The 19,989-nt window shown below is 43.9% G+C and overlaps 1 protein-coding gene across 1 annotated transcript in view; it reads right to left on the reverse strand.

The window, feature by feature from the left end:
- Nucleotides 1-19,989, reverse strand: part of shroom4 (shroom family member 4) — a 61,072-nt gene that overhangs the window by 39,917 nt on the left and 1,166 nt on the right. The window lies entirely within an intron of this gene.

Below are 19,989 nucleotides of genomic sequence, written 5' to 3' on the forward strand. Positions count from 1 at the left end.
GTCGAGATAACTGGCTGTGTTCTCACTGGATATTCTAACATCGGCCGCCGTTATCGGCTGGCCGACTTATCGGTCCGTCTCTCCTCGACCTCTGCAGTCTCATACATACACCAGGACCTCGTGTACTTTCCTGCGTCCACCTATAAGAGGATGTGATCACGCCCTGTGAAAATAAAGCTTTTCCCACACACACACACACACACTGCACAGCCACAGAGGAAAAACACACACACACACACACACACACACACACACACCATACAGTATATACACTGAAAGAGCCTGTGGCGTGAGTTGAATGCATTGGTCCCACTGTTTATGTTCATTTGTTTCTAATGAGTTTTTCATTATGAAAACAAACTGGAGGCAGATACGGCTTCAGCTGAGGAATGTTTAACACTGTTCACGCACACACACACACACACACACACACACACACACACACACACACACACACACACACACACACACACACACACACACACACACACACACACACACACACACACACACACACACACACACACACACACACACACACACACACACACACACACACACACACACACACACACACACACACACACACACACACACACACACACAGGAACACACAGGAACACACACACATGTTAAATGCTTTTCTCTGTTCAAACTATTACCGCGTTTAACTCAAAGAGTAATCTGTAGTTTTCCCACAGAAAACAGAAGAGGGGGAAACTAAAAGGGAGGATGGAAAGGTGAGGAAGATGAGGTGTTAAGGAGGTGAAGATGAGGAGGGGAGACGGGGGAGGGGAGGGGGGGGGCTGCGGGAACGTGAGGACAAGCAGAAGGAAAGTATGATGAGGCACGAGGGGTCGAGAGAGAGACAAACGGAAAAATAAAATAAAGATGGGACGGTATTGTGTTAAGATGATGAGAAGACAGAAATGAATGATGATGGAAGAGTGACGTGCAAAGAGAGGGAGGAAGTGAAGAAGAAGAAGAAGAAGAAGCAGACGAGGAGGTTTTATGAACTTCCCCCCAGCAGGCAGGTGTGCTGGGTTTAATTAGAGTCCCATAATGAGAGAGTTTATTATGACGCAGAGCAGAGTGTGTTCCTGTGTGTGTGTGTGTGTGTGTGTGTGTGTGTGTGTGTGTGTGTGTGTGTGTATAGATCTAAGATGACCTCTCTATCTTAATATTAATTGCTGATTCTTATTTCACTAAATCGACGCTCCCCATGCCGTCCATTACTTCTTGACATTGCACACCTCTGAGGGTGTTATCCTGTCGTTACCATGGCAACGTGCCAAAGAAAAACAAATAGATAATGAATTCATGTGTGCATGCATTTTCATAATACTTGTAACAACAATTATCATCCTCTCAGGGTTTTTTTTTAATCCAGCCTGATTTATACTTCTGAGTGGATTATTTGTACCTTCCTCTGATTCCTCTGATTCATTTGTGTCTTAAATAAACTTGTTTCAACTGTTCCTGAGTCAGTTTCAGAGCAATTTAGCTCAGTTTCACTGCAATCTGACCAGGTTTGTGTGTGTGTGTGTGTGTGTGTGTGTGTGTGTGTGTGTGTGTGTGTGTGTGTGTGTGTGTGTGTGCCATGCTGCTGTGGGATGTCCAGACAGGGTGAGGTCACCCGAGGCACGGGGGAGACGGAGAAGAATGCCCTCTCTTGTGTGCTGAAACACACACACTCACACACACACACAGGTCAGTCACACCCTTTTATTTTTAGAGTGACTTCACGGTCTCTTGTGTGTGTGTGTGTGTTTGCGTGTGTGTGTGTGTGTGTGTGTGTGTGCGTGTGTGTGCGTGTGTGTGTGCATGTGTGTAGTGGCCCGATGCCCGTCATTGTGCCCTGGAAAAAAACGGGAATCCCCATGCTGGTCACAGGTTGTCATCACTTAATGATCACCTGACACACACACACACACACACAAATGCGCGCACACACACACACACACACACACATGCAAACACACACACACACGCACACTGAACTGCACAGAACAAGAGCTTCTTTATCAAAAACTGAAACGATCAGCTCCAGCCTGAAGATCATTAACAGTCGGGTACAAAACCGTCCTGCAGCAGTGTGTTTGTGTGTGACGGCCAGCGAGAGAGAGAGTGTGTGTGTGTGTTTGTGTACGTTCATGTGTTTGTATGTGTGTAGTCATGCAGTTCCAACAGAGATGATGAACACAGCAAACATCTGCACTTCTATATTAAACAGCAGGAGCTACCCACGTTTTTTACAATGCACATCTGTCTGTGCATGTGCATGTGTGTGTGTGTGTGTGTGTGTGAGTGTGAGTGTGTGTGTGTGTGTGTATTCCACTGCAAGGCGGCACCCACTGTAAACATGTGCATCTCAAACCTCACATTACTGAAAGGTCGAGACAGAGAAAATGAGTAGCTCGATGCTTTGAGGAAGACTGGAAGCGGAGTGAATAAACACACGAGCACCGCAAAGCATGGGGACACTGTAACACACACACACACACACACACACACACACACAAACAAGAAAAGATGCTTGAATACTCTGGCTCTGAACAAAGTTTGGAAAAAATTGTGTCATTTATTTTACCGTGAAGATATACAACTACTTCAATCTGCTAAAACACACACACACACACACACACACACACACACACACACACACACACACAATGCTGCCAAGAAGTAAAGAACAGGAAACTGTTTTGAATGTTTACATCCAGTGAGTGAGGAATCGATGTGTCATATGTTTGAATAGAAGCAGCTTAAAGGAGATCGTTGAGTTTTATGGGACGCAAACATGCAAACACAAACACACAAATCTGTGTGTGTAGTGTGTTTTATTTTGAAATGGAACTATGCCTTTCTAAGTCTCACTGACCATTAAGTATCAGATGTATTCATTAGAATTAATTTCTGCATTTGTTTTTTTGTTCCTCTGAAAGAAAGTATCTTTTAGCTCCATGTGGATCAATAAGTCAACTTAAGGAGTGTGTTTTTGTTGGAGCTACTTCTCTGATTATCACCACTGCAGGTCGACTTCTTTTCCAAGATTAGAACGAAGTCTGAGGCTCATGATGATTTCAGTATTTAGAGACATTCCCCCCATATGAACCTGTAGGATTGTTTTATTACCCAGGAGAACAACAAGCAAACCTGAAGGAGATCAAAGCTGCTAAATGTGCCAGAGTCCTGCCTCGTCTTAGCCCTAAGAGAGCCATCAACCTGACAGGTCAACACATGCTCCAAGACAGACCCCCTCCAGGAACCTCTGTGTGGAACCCCCCCCTAGGACAAAGACCCTGGGGGGAGGGAGGATGAGAAGCTCCCTTTGACCCCCTGCTGAGCACCAGCTCCTGCTTTTGTCAGCGCCGCCACCGTCCAGCTCCCAAACATAAAAGTCTCAACTTTGGAAATCTAGGGGAGGCGGTGGTTTGAAACATGGAAATGTGGCTCAGGAGCTGGAGGTGGATGCTGCCAGGTCTTCTTTCAGAGCCCAGTTTCTCCCACACATCCTGTTTGGATGGTCCTTTGAATTCACCTTAATTTCCACTGTTGGTTTGGAGCTGCAGGTCTGAGTCACTCGGTGTTTGACCTACTCTCCAGAACGAGGCCAATGCAAGAAATACTGAATAAAACTCATCCTGTGCGTTGGATGAGCGCTGAACCATAAGTTCCAAAAGGATGAGGTTCAATTCCCGATGTATAGTCCTGGATGATACTCATCTTTGAATATTATAATGTATTGCTTCTTCATTGGAACAAGAAATCTTAAAAAGAAGCTACCTACTTTCCCCACTGAACATTTGAGTTGAAACTACGGCTAATTCAATATGCAGATGACACTGTAGTGTTCCTTATTTTTTTCAAATTACAAGCAAACGCATCCTTATTAAGGTTTCCACAATTTTCCACTGGATGACGGCTTGCGAGCTCGCTGTGTTACGGCGATCAGAACCAGAGGGAGACACATCTGTGATTCATGTCGTTGTGGTTTAACAAATGGAAAACGGTCCGGCTGATGAATTAATTTGATACCGTTTCCAGTCGTAGAAGATGTTGGTGATGTTTCAAGTAATATATACAAAAATAATGTTGATATTTGGAATCTGTTAAACTACACAAAGCATTGATATTATAAATGGAAAATATTGACATCATAGCGGACTCAGTTGCTTAGTCGGCCACATCTGCGTCATTCTTTTTTACGTCCTGTCTCGCCTCAAGAGACTTCCCGCCGCGCCCCCTTCCTCCAGTCTGAGAGGGACTCGTGTGAACAACCAGATCAGGGAGATTTCATGGGCAGTCTTTCTGAATTTGTCTGGAAATGTTCAGTAAGTGTAAGTGCGTATGTGAAAACGGCTTTTGAGACTGAAAGATCGAGACTCTGGTTCAAGCACGGCAAGAAGCAGTCACGTCACAGGATCCACGGTGTAGGTATCCAGGAGTACAAAATCAATAAGGATTTGAAATAGCTGTAACTTGATGATCTACTGTTGCAAGCAGAAAGGTCTTCATTGCAGCAATTATTGCCAAACCTCAAGTCAGCTTTTTGATTCTTGTGACTTTTTTTTTTTTTTACTCCTTGGGGCTGGTTGCTGCTCGTTTTGTTGAGTCCATGGTTTTTTCCTCACATGGTGTCTCATGAAGTTCCTGACTAATTATCTACCACCAACAATCACTACCAGATTTAGAGGTTCACGTCTCTGCGTGGCTCCCACAGGTGACGCAAAGCCCCGTATTTATTAGAAATCAGCACGTTTTGAGTTTCTACCCTCCATTTGGGCGAGCTCCGAGATGCACACATGATCTCCTCTCTCCGAGCTCACACACCCTCCGTCAACCTCTGCCCTCCAGTCTGAGCCCTGCGAGGTTCTCCTCCCTTCCTCAACACCCACGCTCACACAAGGCTCTCTTTATCAGGGCGGACGGGGAGGAGGGGAGCGGCGGGGACGGAAAAAGAAAAAAAGCTCCCACGCTCGCACCAAAAAAGCACCAGCAGCGAGATGTGTGTGTTTGTGTGTATATACAACGCCGTCTAGCTCCCGTTAATGATGTTGCAACAGCGCTGTGTTGTCCTTAAACGGCTTCTTAATGGAGTCAATAAAAAGATCCAAGGAGACAGTAATGCCCCCTAAAAGAGACGCTACTTTCTGGATGAAGCTGCAGTGTCTGGACCCTCAGAAAGACAGAGACCCCCGGTCACTGACACAGATAGATCAAATTCAATACAAGAGTGTGAGGGGGAGAGGGAAATAAAGATCAAGGAGGAGCAGAAGATGAAGAGGCAGGAAGTGTTTCAGAATGAGTGAAAAGGTTGAGGAGAGGAAAAAGATGAGGAAATAAGAAGAAACTCAAAGGAGGGAAATAAAGAACAGATAGGAAGAAAATATTGAAGTGAAGGAAAAGTGTGAAGGACACAATGAGATGAGTTGAGAGGAAGATGGGGGAAGAAGGGCTGAAGGAAGGTAATGAAGAGAATAAAAAGAGGTGAAGGGAGGAAAGAAAGAGGAAAAGAGACAAAAAAGACGAGCACAGGAGAGAGGAACAATAAGGAGAGAGGATTTTAGGAAAGGGAGAAAGAAGGACAAGAGAAGAGAGAAAGAAGAGAAGATCTGAAAGAGGAAATGAGATGATGCCGTAGGAAAAACGAGTGCAGAAGAGGAAGGAAGGACGTGAATGAAGAAGAGGACGCTTCAGAGTCGAGAGGAAATGAGGAAAGGATGGAAAGGAGAGGAAACTGGGGAAGTGCAGAGAGCAGAATGAGGGCGAAAGAGGAATGGAAAAAGGGAGCGAAAGAAGGGAAAAGAGGATGAGCAGAGAAAGGAAACCAACGCCCCCGATGGAGAATAATAAGTCCAAACAACTTTCAACACTTTTGGTATTCTTCAAACTGCCTGATAAGCCTTCTGTAAATCCTGAACACCCTCAGAAACATCCTGCGGTTGAGTCACATGGACGAACGGCGACATGTGAGCAAACACTCGTCTCCTCAGGTTAACACAGCGACTTCTGTTTCAGACACGAGGAGGAGGAATGTTTCACAGTGTTTCTACATTTCCCCCTCCACCACCACCGATCTGTTCGCCTCTCGAGGCTTCAACACACACACGCTCTCCTTTATTAAGACAGACGTGAGGCCTCCGTTAACACACACTCACACTGATGTCCCTCCATAACCAGCATGTTTTAAAACCCCTTCAAAAAGACATCCCTGTGTCACGTTAGTGTTTCCACAAAGACGGTATAAAAAGTCCAAAGTAAAGTGCCTCTATCTGCGTTCTTTCTGACGGCCACTAGAGGGCGACTACACTGATTGTACCCAGAAGTCCTATTGTATAAAAGTCTGAAGATGGCCTTCCTTTCACTTGATTCTTCCTTGGGGAATAATGTTTGTTTTGTCATTCCAGTGAAAAGTCGGAACTGGTATCTGTGTCTCGTTTTGGGGGTAGCATCCTTTGAAGGACCTGGCCTATGAAGAACCCAGTCTTAGTAGTCTTTGTAGACCACTCAAGCCGAACTTAAATCAGACGGTCTGGTCTACGGAGGATTTCCCGATTGCGTCACCAGCTGTTCCAGTAAACCTCTTCATAATGGTGATGTCAGACAGATTATAAATAAAGGTTTACTAAATCAAGTTTTTATAAAAATGGCACTGAGTGAATCTTGTTGGGCCACAAAAGGATGCACTTGATGGATCTTTCATTGGCCACGGACAGAAGGACGTAAGCCCTTAAATTGGGACAGGGACCATAAAAAGATGGAGCTCCCCCTACTGACCGGCCGCTGTATAGGTCATAAGCGCCACCTCCACCATGTACGCAGATGGGACGTGGGTCAAACTACAAATCAAAATATACAATAATACATTTTTCTCCTGTCATTGTGTTTGTATGTTTCCTAATCTCAGATGAGTTGTGAAGACCAGACAGTGTGTGTTCCTAGTTAAAGTAATCCCCAGTTGTAATGACAGAAAGAATCATTCCTCCCACTTCTATACAAATACACGAATCCAAACACTTGGCCGACTCTTGTGTTTGTTTTTATAAATCCAGAAGTCCTCACTCGTATATTTTTATGAGCCGCTCTCCAAAGAGGAGACTAAATATTTGAAATCCAAATTAAAAAGTCCCCCCCCCCCCAAACTCTGTTTTTCTGCTTGAAGAGGAGCCAAAAAACATGGTGGGACATTTGTTTTTACTTGAGTATACATGGTTCAATTTGTGGGGGAGACTTTGGCTGCATTGCATCGCTCAGTGTCTTAATAAATGTGCACCAAAAAAAGCTGTGAATATCCTCTAAACTCAGAGTTTTAAACTTTTAATTAAGGGTAAGATGGTGATGGTGAGAAAGAAAGAAATGGTCTTTAATATTTAAATGTTGTGGCTGTTACAAAAAGCACTTTCATGAGGTGATAAAAACTGTTAACATCACTTTTTGATGGATTTAAAATGTGTGTTTTTTTGGTCTAAAGCTGCAGAGTTTGCAGGACTGTCCATGCAACTTGCCACAACCAAATCAAGAGAAGAAGAGAAAGGCAGTCAGCACCGCCAGAATCCGACAGCAAGGATCAAACGTAGAAGAAAAATAAACTTAAAATAGGCATGTGTTCACCGCCCACAGCGTTTGATTGACAGGTGATGTTTTGGGAAATCCAGTTCAGAAACCCGACTTCTTAACACCAAAGATGTTCTTCCCACCTTAAGCTCCAGTAATACCATTAAAATCCGACTTAATCTGTGAAAACAAGCCACTCATTATAAGACCCGGAGCTGCCGGCCACATCAAAGCTCTGATACCCAGAATCCTTTGCAAGAGAGCACAGCAACCAAACCCCCCCTCCCCCGACTCTTAAGAAGCACTCACTTGTCCAACCTTAACCCCGAGCCATCAAACAGATCAATGCATCATAAAAACACACACTCCAACTCCCACAATCCACCACAACAACCCCCCACACACACACACACACACTATACTGGTCTTTAATCCAACATGAGCCCGGCACTCGAGTGGTGACACTTAACCTGACCCACACACACGAGTGACAATCAAACACACTTTAAAGAAACACTCCTGCAGCTTGATACTCCGGTCGCCACATGGGAAATAAAGCCTTTTTTGGGATGAGGGTTTTGTTTCTCTTGGGGTTGATAAAAATAAATTAAAGTGAGTTTCTGAAAAAAGGTTTTATGAGGACGCTGTGAGGCTGCAAGATAACACAAACCGAGACAACACACATAAACACAAAGAGAACAGTCTTCTACTTCGGTTATGCCGTTAAAGACACAAAATCCAGAAAGATATCACAGGGACAGAAACGTGGAAAAAGTCTGCAAGAGTTTATGGGACCCAACACAGTTTTTAAAAGAGCAATCAGTAAGATTTTTACTAAATTAGCTGACCTCACCATATGATCATTAAGGAAACATGATCGTTGAAGTGCTGGCTTCTCTGACAACAATGCAGCAGCCAGTATGTCCTCCTTCTAACTTTAGATTCTGCTCCTGAATGCTCTGGATTTGTTCGGACCAGAGAAGGTAGGCGCTTTTAAGGCGACCCCCCCCCCCCCCCACACGGCCGTTTTGGACACCCCTCGGTTTGCCAGATATGAGAGCAGTTATCAGGTCAAACCAACAGGTGTTGCAGCGATGGAAGCGGAGCAAGAGAAGTCGTTCAGATAGAAGTGATTGTACCCGACCTAAAAAGGACGCCAACCCAACCAAACAGTACCAACATCCGGAAAAATGTTTCTCTCAATCAGCTGTACAGGAACGAGAAGGACGCTGGTGCTCTACTGAATACATGTTATGACTTATCGAACTGCTTAAAAGACAGTTAAGCTACGAACAGATATTGGCGGGAAAATGTTGATAAGAGAGTTAGGATATTCCCAACATGAATCCCCTCTGTCGCTCTCATAATAAAACACTAATGCCCTGAAGCTCGAGTGGGGGGAGGGGTGCACATTTAAGTCGAGAGGGCAAGGTCATTTAGTTCACATTAGGAAGTTAATGTTTCACCCTCTTTAAATGTGTGTGCGTGTGTGCATGTGTGTGTGCGAGAGATAAAGAGGATACACACATGCACACACACACTGACACATATGACGCTGATGGATCAATCCAGTCCGGCTCTGGTCCCCCAACAGGCCGCTGACCTTTAGACCTTTGCTATTGTCAGCGCCGGTCACCGGATCTAATGGCTTCCATACGCCACCAGAAACTCCCAAAAGGGGTGCGTGTGTGTGTAAGAGTGTGTGAACAGTTTATTTAAGTCTCTTATACGGTATGTAAGAGCTGAAGTACATTTGAAAACAGAAAAAGAGTTGGGGCAGATGTTTTTTTGTTCAACAAGTTTGGTGTTGGAATCAAAGTTTGAGAAACAGAAAAATCTTAAAAATCTGCCACATTAGAAGATTTTTTAAATTAAAGACGTAGATACCAACAAAAAGGCAGGAGCATCATCAGACATCCGAAACCTTTACCTCTTCTCTCTCCACCCCTCCTTTCCTTCTTCTCATCTTTTATCTCTGCGTCCATCTATAATCTATCAGCCTGAAGCTAGAGGACCAAAACACAACCCCTGCTGACCTTGGTTCTACTCTATTCTAATCGTTTCGCCATGCAGAACCCCCCCATATTTACATGACTTACACATCTTGCTCTGGTCTCGTCTCTACATTCACCTTTTTATCCTCCCTAATCATCACCTTCGTCCCCCTTCTACATTTCCATCCCTCTGTCTGTACCACTTAATTCATCTTCCTACATGTTACCCTCCCATCTCACAAAGTTGTAGCAGACGGCTCTTCAACATGAGTCCGGTTCTCTTCAAGGTGTCTGCCTGCTCAAAGGCAGTTTGTCTTTGCCACAGTAACTTTGTTAAATGTTGCTCAGTGTCATGCATAGTTATTTCCAAATATTACTCAAACTCAGCCTCCATTCTTCAATCAAAGGTTTTAAAGGTCACATATTGTGTAAAATACACTTCACCATGTTTTTGTAACTCTAGTATGTGTCTCTAGTCTGTCTACAAACCCCCCAATGATGAGAAAAATCCATCCTCTCTGTCTTTTTCCTGCTCCACTTTTCAGAAAATGTGTGCTCAAACAGGCTGTTTGCATAATTACCCTTCATGACATCACAAAGGGCAGTAGCCCCTCCCCCAGGTGGGTGACACTCCCACAGCTAGGTGTTTGTTCTGCCCTCTGAGTTTGCCTTCTCACCGTAAACAATAGGACATGGAGCGAGAAAGCCCGAGTACACCCAAGCCCTTCCAGAGAGGGGGCGTGGTCTGAGTCAGCTCATTTACATATTTAAAGGTACAGACACAGAAACAGCCTGTTCTGAGCAGGGCTGAAATAGAGGGGTTTATAGACATGATCAAATACAGGATCAGAGTGGATTTAGAACAAGAAACTTCATAGAGATGTTTTGAGGAGCTCTGACTCTTATTTAAACTGGTTGAAGAGGAGGAGAATATGTAACCTTTAACAAAGAATCCAACATGTTTTCTTCACGTTTTTTGAATTGAAAACCATTTAAAAGTAATACAATTATCCCACAGTGCCTATTCATCTGAAACGAGGATCGTCCCTCCTGTTATTATTCACTTTGAAAGTATTTAATTAGGCTAGACGTTAGTACAGTTACTGTAGTCAAAATGCTGTTTTAAAGGCTTTCTTTGAGTACTTAAATAATGAAAAGCAGGCGATGTTCATAAAAACTAAAAAGACAAAGATTGAATATTGATTATAGTCGTCTTTCAAAGAGCAAACCAAATAGTACTCAGACGTCTCTTCTCCCTTGGGCAAACTTCTCATGAATCCTTACCCAGAGGAATGCATCACACCCACTGTCACCCTCGTCTCGCAGCACCCACAAATGTTGGTTCCCCTCTCAGACGTTCCTTTCATCCCACTTCTAACGAGAAGCGAACGTGAGGGAAGTTATGACTTGAGTAAAAAAAAAACAGCTTTCCGTAACCTGCGTAGAGTCTGACAGGGACAGGGGCGAAGCAGGAGACGGACGAGGGATGAAAGTCGTTTTCTCCAGACGCCATCGAGGGCTGGCGTGAGGGACGAAGATGCAGCAAACAAAGAGAGTTTTGTGTCTTCTTTTTTTTACCACAAACTGGAGTCGACTTGCCAAGGTTAGCCACGAGAGGGAAACACATAGCATAGAGGAATGAGTGTGTGTGTGTGTGTGTGTGTGTGTGTGTGTGTGTGGTACATTCTTAGGTTTAGGGAAAGGCTGCGTTGCAATAAACTGTAAACACATAAACACAGACGCTCAGAAAACACACAAACTGTTACTGCCCTTTTTTTAATACAACATAATAGCAGGGAAACTGTTTCTAATGTCAGCGTGAATAACAGCAGAACGGCCGCTGGAAAATGTTCTAAAGAGGGAACAGAAAGGTGGAATGAAACAAGCAGATAGTCTTTAGATGTTTCTACCACTTTGGACGGCGTGGAGGGAAAGTGGATAACTCAACAACGCTGTAAAGGTCAGTCCGTGTATCCAAGAATGTTTACCAAAAGAAACAGGTACATTTAATAAACTAGGGCTTTAGCTATTGGTCCTTTTTTGTTAGTGGTTAATTTGATGGTTATTTCTCCATGGTTTGGTTTAGTTAATGGCGGTAAATGGTGGTCTGACTCACTGGAAACCTTTCCACTATGTCCCAGTCACAAAGATAAAGACCTAAATTCTAAAAAAAGGCGAGATTGGACAATGATTCTGATTTCACAAAAAAAGTAAATATCATTCTGGAGGAATTGAGCCATTTAAGGCTCAACTGTCCGAGTAAAAGCTCTACCTCTTGGCACTACTTTTGTGAGGTTTTTGCTGCTCTAACCCGGGCTCAGCGCCACCGAAGACATTTGTGATCGGTTTAAAGAAATATAAAGAAACCCATTTTCTCCCCGAGTGTAGAAATCGGTGCAAAATGGGATCAGCCAGACCAATTCTCCAGCGCTGATTTACTTGAAAGAGTTTGGTTTGAAACAACTATTTTGAAGATGGCTGACGTGTGTGTGTGTGTGTGTGTGTGTGTGTGTGTGTGTGTGTGTGTGTGTGTGTGTGTGTGTGTGCCCCATGTGAGTGTTGCACAAAAACAATAACAACTGCAGACGCCTCAGGTCGACACTTCTTCACACCCAGATACACAAAAATAAAAACACAATGTGGCCATGACTTACATTTGTTATGAAAAAGAGGATTCAGTGTTACTGAAAAAAATACAACAAACACTGAAATAATTACAGTGGTGTGTGTTTGTGGGTCATTGTACTGATGTCGTTACACACACGCACACACTGACACACACACACACACACACACACACAGGGGTTGTTATTGTAGTGTGTGTGTGAGCCTGCAGACGTAACCTAAAAGAAACAGCTAAAGGCTCCACAGATCAGAGATAGAGACATTCCTGCCCCACCCCAACACACACACACACACACACACACACACACACACACACACACACACACACACACACACACACACACACACACACACACACACACACACAGTAAGCTCCTCGACTGATATACAAACTTTATGGTCCTGCAGCTGACACACACTTTTTTCATTTACCTCAAAAATGCAGAGAATAATTCCACCAGTGACCATCACAGAAAAGACTTCATGCTAGGGCCACAGCGATACAGTATTTTCGGGGCCAATGCCACTTCTCCCCCACCGACCAATCGCAATCAAGAAGGGGCGGGGCTTCTGATATCAGCTTTGTCAACAACGAAAGCCGAGAAGGCGCTAGTCTGACTCGTCTGTTCGAGTGTTGCCGATACCAGGACATGACTCCTCTTTTACATCTTTTCCAATGTTTTTTGGTGACATTTCCTCAAATTAAATCAAATTAAGCACACAGAGATAAAACACACCGAACAGATATTACCAAGGGGACTTTCATCACCTAGCAACAAGGAGCGCTGGTGAGAAAGCGCTCTGAAACGGAGGCTATGGGAGCTGCCTCCTTCAGCCAAAGTCAGAAAGGAGGCAACAAAGGACATACTTCCACTTTGATGGTCTTCATCCATTCATCATTTGTTCTTTGGGATAATACAAAAATATCCAAAGCTCAAAAGTGTTTGTTCTTCTCTGTAAACAGCCCAAAACCTCAAACATATTCCATTTTCTCTGACAGAAAAAACAGCAAAGAGAAACAGAAACTGGTAATTATCTGGTATTTTCCTTCATTAATGACTAAATATGATTAAATGATTACAGAAAAAAAAAAAAAGAGCTAAAATATCTTTTTCCGTCTCGCAGCTCCGCATGAAAGACTCAACATCACTCGATTGGAAGCATGAATACGCTCATTCTTCCCCTCGACCGTCTCATCAATATGCTCCATTGTGTACTACGTTCAACACAACATATGTTTTTGGTTAGTTAGGACAGTTAGCAGAGCAAGTCAGGGCACACACACACACACACACACACTCACACACACACACAGTAGAGACAATGGCATCTCTATCTGATGGCATCCTCATCTACCCCCCGCCAAGCAGATTGCTACTGGAGGCTACCTTTACTGGAATGTAGGGAGTCTCACACACACACACACACACACACACACACACACACACACACACACACACACACACACACACACACACACACACACACACACACACACACACACACACACACACACACACACACACACACACACACACACACACACACACACACACACACACACACACACACACACACACACTGTTTACCCACCGAGGACATTTGGTTGCATACCTTCGACCACATGTCAAAACATTCTTTCGTAAAATCCCTGGATTTCTGTTACCGTCAACAGCAGGACCAGGGAGACACATTATCGTCTCCATCTTTTGTTTCTTCTTCTGGTTGAATCAAACGGCCGACGGCTCGCTGTGTTTTCAAAACACGCTCCACGCAAAAGAAACACGGCCTGATTCCCAACAGAACATGGAAGGAAAATCCCTTTCAGCCACGATTAGGAAACATCCAGCTCTCGTTCTCCGCAATTCCCCTCTCGTACCCACATGAAGCAGATCTGTGTTTGGGTTTAACTGAGGTCAACTTGAGCAACAAGATATTGCAAAACCCTGTCGTCATGTTTACAGTACATTAGCTTTCCATCAGAGTCAATTTAGGATTTGGACAGGAGGGTCATTAAAGGGGATCCACCACTTTCAAACAAACAATAAACAAAGACATGTGATGATCAACGAGAGTCCAAGAACCAGGCAGGACAACAAGAGTCGCTGATGGGATCTACACAGGTAATCCTGGATCTCTTTATAGACCATCCTCCAAAAAGTATACAGCTTGGAGTTATGGAACAGATCCGATCTTATTTCGGTATCGGGTCTGATATTGACGTCATTTAAATATCGGTTATCACACTGAAAGCGTCGATCAATGTCATCGATCAAGAAAGATCTTTGGGCTCTTTAAAACATTCTCAACTCGCTCAGTCTCTCTATGAAGACATTCAGAACTTAGTGTCCACAGATCGTCTCCATGGTGACGTTCAGAGAGACAACAACGGGCCTGATGTTCATTTAGATAGGTAAAGGGTCGCATCGTCTGCAAAGCTGTTGTGTGAAAAAGTCCGGTCCAGATGTTTCAAATGAAGGGGGGTCAATCAAAACAATCTGTAGGTTTCAGACAAACCACAGGTACTACCAAGTCCATCATGGCGGCTCTTAAGTCCACTCAGACGGACTCTTGTACAAGATGTAGGGTCTGATATTCATTTAGATTTTTGTGATTTTTTTGGGGAAGTGTCTGGTCTTAAGAGGGTCTGGTGGGAAAATCCCAGTCCAGACATTCCAAATGAACAACTGGAATCTATCAGAACAATGTGTTACACACTGTCCCTTTAATAAAACATTCATACTCCGTTCACAAATGAACAGCAGTGATTTACACAGCTTCCATTTCATTGCGAAAAAAAAAAGAGGCAGGGCCGTACTGCAACCCGACGAATTCCATCAGCCGTTGAATTTTAACAAGTCAAAACACAGACTGTTGCACATTTTTCTGGTTTCCATGTTGTCCCATGGGAGCGTAACATTAAAGTGAGGGATCAGAGTGCGGACAAAAAAAAAAAAAAAAAAAAACTGTTGAGGAGTCTCAAACAGAAACCAGCAGAGACCTCTCATGAGATTAGAAAACCACATTTGAAAGTGAGCTGAGAGCCCGGCAGCTGCTGCTCTGTCGGATGGAACAATGGAAGGAACCCGCTACTTAGTCATCCCGACCACATATTACGAAAGACGCTAAAGACATTAAACGTGTTAGAGAAACACGCAAACAATGACGAGTTTGAGGTGATAGATTACCCACAAAACATTGCTGTACGTCTTTCAGTCTGGGAACATATTCAAGGGTCAAGTCCAGGCATGTCCACTGATCAATAACCCCCAATTTTCCAAATACTGTCGGTCAGAGCCACGCACTACGCCGCCGTTAACTGCCACTCTACTCAACGTTTTGGTTTCCACAGCGATCGCCGCGGTCCGTCTCCGGAGCGTGCCAGCAGCTCCGCTACGCTCTGCGCCGTTTCAAATACGCTGCGAGTCTATTTCCAACAGAGTACTCTGCAGGCGTGCTTCAAGCTGGACAGAACAGATCGACCCAGACGGGAAGTCAGACAATGAAACCCACAGAGTGTCCCGTCAGGTGTTTTCAGAGGAACATTTGAAAGTGACGACTTTGAACACGTCTTACAGCTTACCAGAGCGCAAACTTTTGAAATGGCGCCATCCATCTGTTGGATTGCTAATCGTAACAGAGTTATCATTATGACTCAAACGAAGACATTGAAGCCCATTTATAACGCCTTTCCAAAAGTTTGGTTTTCTTTAGAGTCAGCTGGAAATACTTACACCCACAGAAGAGTGTTTTAAGATATATCTTAGTAAGAACGGCAAATAAAAGTTGTAATTTTAGCTGACTTAAGTCACAAAATGCTAAAAAGGTATTCAACGTGAGTATTCAGGTTACTGGTTGGCTTAATTCAAGGATTAAAAATGTTGATATAAGGATTTTCTGAAATGTCAAAGGAGGATTTAAATGGGTAGATTTACTTCCAGAACCAGAGCTGCTAAAAAAAGAAAAGTGGGCGGGCCGGTCACCGTGGAGCTCTTTAGACTTAATCACTACATGGCTGACTGACATGAAAGCTAATGAATGACCAGCTAACTGGTTGATCAGATAAAACCTTACACTCACCGTGTCATGACACAGCTAAGTCCACAAGTCAGAAAATTAAACTCAACTGGTGGACATGCATGTAAAAACACACACATGCACAATATCTCCACACACACACACACACACCACAGTGGTAATTTGTTATGCTCCAGGAGGAATGTTGACCAAATGGCTTATATCCCTGTCTGGAGAAGTCACCCATCCCCCCCCCCCCCCCTCCTCCGGCAGCATCCATGCTCTCAAAGGGCCATGAACACACACACTCCTCAAAACATGGACATCCTGAGAGGGCAACTGAACCGTTTTTTATGCACTCCAGAAGTACCCAACAGAGTCACTCTTTCAATTCCACATTAAAGACCAAAAGTAACAAATAAAAGAATGAACTTTTTGAGGCATTTCTATTATATATCCAAGCATGCCAATGGAAGAGATAAAGGTAGGCGGTAGAGAGAATGGGGACCACCATGCTGGATTACTTGGAAGAAATGCCTACAAATAGTTCCAAGAGCCCGAGGTGATGTTGTTAACGGGATTGTTTTAACCAATAACAATCTAAATACCCAAAAGCTTTCTGTTTACAATGACAGACTACAGAAGAAAGCTGCAAAAGTACTCACAAGGCTGAATATTTTCCTTTGACTAACAGAGTTAACAAGTCATAAACAATGACAAATGCATCAGTACCATCATACTCGTCTGCTAAACGCTAATGGGTCAGTTATAAAGCTGAAGAGAAAGTCAGTCTTTGTTGAGCGTTCCAGCGGGCTTCAAGTCATGCAATGTACATGCAGGGTTTAATGGTGTTGAAAGGTGAGCGTTACAGGTGTGCTAAGTACCGAGGGTACATGCCAAGTGCATACATCCAGTACCCTTAAGTGTCCCGGTTAAAGGGGTTTGAAAAGATGGTCATGTTGATAGATAGATACTTTATTGATCCAGAGGTTAAATGTTTAACATAAGTGAAGATTTTTTTGCATTACAGACTTCACCTGAATACGTAAGACCTGTTTTTTTTAGTACTATGCTTTCTGTGGAAAAACAACAACAGCGCTTTCAGGAGGCAAAAAATGTTGCTCTTGCGGTCATATTGGAGGTCTTCATCTTTGGCCATTAAAGAGTTTAAAGCAACAATAAGTAACTTCTACCTTTAATTATGGTTTCATATGTTGATTTAAAAGCACAATATCTGTTTAACAGGGCGAAAACTTGGCCAATAAAGCGGATTCTGATTCTGAATGGTGTCTATCCTCTTTCCACAGAGTGCTCCGGTAACCTGTTTTCATGTAACTTTGGCAGCAAGAAAGGTGTCCTGCTTCCTGGCGCTAGTCCACACACTAGCCTTCTGCTGAAAAAAAGAAATCAGCCAGGTCAGCCTCAGTCTTGGTTACTGTTTGATACAATGGCTGAGGCTAAGAGACAAAAGAGGACGCTGATGGATGACGCTATGAAAAGAAAAAAGAGAGAGTGACCGAGCAAGAAGCTGGACCAGGCTTTTTTCACATTTGGCTGCAAAGTCGGACGCACATTTACTCTTCCCTCTCTCTCCTGGAAGTAAGAGGATTATGACTGTGTTCAGCTGTGGTTCATATACAGACACAGTAGACCTCTGTGTGGAGGCTGAGGGAAACCCTCACCTAACCTAAAACACATTAAACACATGTCAACTTTACCTTCTCTCTATGTTTCTCTCTTTCCTTCAAGGACTCAACACTTAATCATTAAACACTTCTCTGTGCGGGTCCGGCTCTCGGCGCCCTCAGCTGCTTTATTGTGTTGTGTTTTAAGTAGCCACTGGACACAAAACAGCCACAGAGCACAGTTTGATTTTTATCTCCTGTAGCAGTCCCAGTCACATTTTCCCAGGGGCTGTGTTAACTGCGTGTGACTTAATGTGTGTGTGTGTGTGTGTTTCCAAATGACTGAGCCAGGCTTTTCCATTCCCTGCTGTGGTGAGCATAGAGGTACACCGGCCAACATTTACACCGCCACCGCCGCTGAAGCTTTTTCGACTGAGTGGGCGAAGGAGTGAAGGAAAAGACCCAGGGAGCAGAGGTTGCATGTTGTTCGGCCTACTTATGCACTGGACTGAACACACACACACACACACACACACACACACACACACACACACACACACACACACACACACACACACACACACACACACACACACACACACACACACACACACACACACACACACACACACACACACACACACACACACACACACACACACACACACACACTCACTCACACTCACACACAGAGAGACGGACCACCCCCCCCAGCAGAACACACACACCAATAATTACTCGCAGTAATTCAAAGGCACCCTTTCCTTGTTTCCAGCAGCTCACCGCCCTCGGCGTGAAAAAAACCGTGAGAAGAGGCCGGGAGGAAACGTCGGCGGCCCCCACGTGACTTTTATCGCACAAGACGAGGTCAAGTCGGGAATCTGAAAGCACGCTCTAAATCTCTGACACGGCGGCTCCCAGACTCGGAGCAAACACACCTGATATTAAAACTAAACGTCTCGGGGCTCTGGAGAAATAACAACAGACCAAATAACACGTCATTCTGCACGTCTATCAAACTACTGTTCTGATAACAATTCTTTCGTTCTGATAGTGTGAAAAGCAGATAACCCCGTGCCAATGCAAGACTTACAAACTAACTGTTGTGTACTACTAACCCTGTATGGATGAGACACCAATGCTATTATCTTTGGGTTGACAAATAACAAACATTTTGAATGGCATCAACCAATCTCTTTGACTTTTTTCCGCAAACAACCGTTGGAGAAACACTGACTTTAAACATGAAGCTGCTTCATTCAGTTAAATTACCTCATTGGTTTGTTTTTAAGAGAAAGAGAGCTCCCGTTGAAAACCTCAAGAATGACAATAAAGACTAAAGTTAGCGGCAGCTCAGCTTGCAGCCCCCACAAACCTACAGTGCCTGCCGACGTTTCTTAAAACACAAAGCTTTAAGATGAAACTGTCTAAAAGGTGCAGCTATCAGCTAGCGAGACGTTGTTGTTTTTATGCTTCCGTCACAAGATAAGTAACAGGAAACAGTTCTTCTTCACTGCTCAGATACGTCCATGTTGACAGTAAGGCTTGAGACATCGATTGGATTTCAGTGGTGGTGAATAAATCACAGCGCTGGATCAATGCATGGTTCTGCACTTAATGCAATTGGAAGGATTTCCAATACTGCCTGCATTGGCGCAACTCTACCAACAACTTCTTGGTTTGTGTTTCGACAAACAAGCAGACTCTTAGAGATGTTAGTGCTAATGTAAGCTAATGCTAAAACAACATGAAAAATAAGAGATTCAGTCTTTTTTTTCCACAGTCATCCCACCATTTCTGCGCCAGACTCCATCTGAAGTGGTTTAATTCATCTGTCAGCACGCCGGCGTTTTTTTTACCTTCCAGTGAATGAAGTGACAGGGAGATGAACAGAGGCTCAATGCACCCGGGGGGGAACCCCTCGGGAACCCCTTTTAGCACCGTCTGTGGGAACCTTTTGACCCCCCCAAAGTTTTCAGAGACTCAGCATTAGAATACAGGGGCTTTTTTTTTTATTCCACAGACAGTGACAGCTGACAAACATCAACCAGCACCGGATACTTGCTTAATCTTTGTACAATAACTTTTTCTATCCTCTGCAGAAGGAGGGAAAGCAGGAGGTGGAAATAGAATAGAATAGAATTACTTTATTGATCCCAAACTGGGAAATT

This window comes from Labrus mixtus, chromosome 23 (assembly GCF_963584025.1).
Source record: "Labrus mixtus chromosome 23, fLabMix1.1, whole genome shotgun sequence".
Taxonomy (NCBI): Eukaryota; Metazoa; Chordata; class Actinopteri; order Labriformes; family Labridae; genus Labrus; species Labrus mixtus.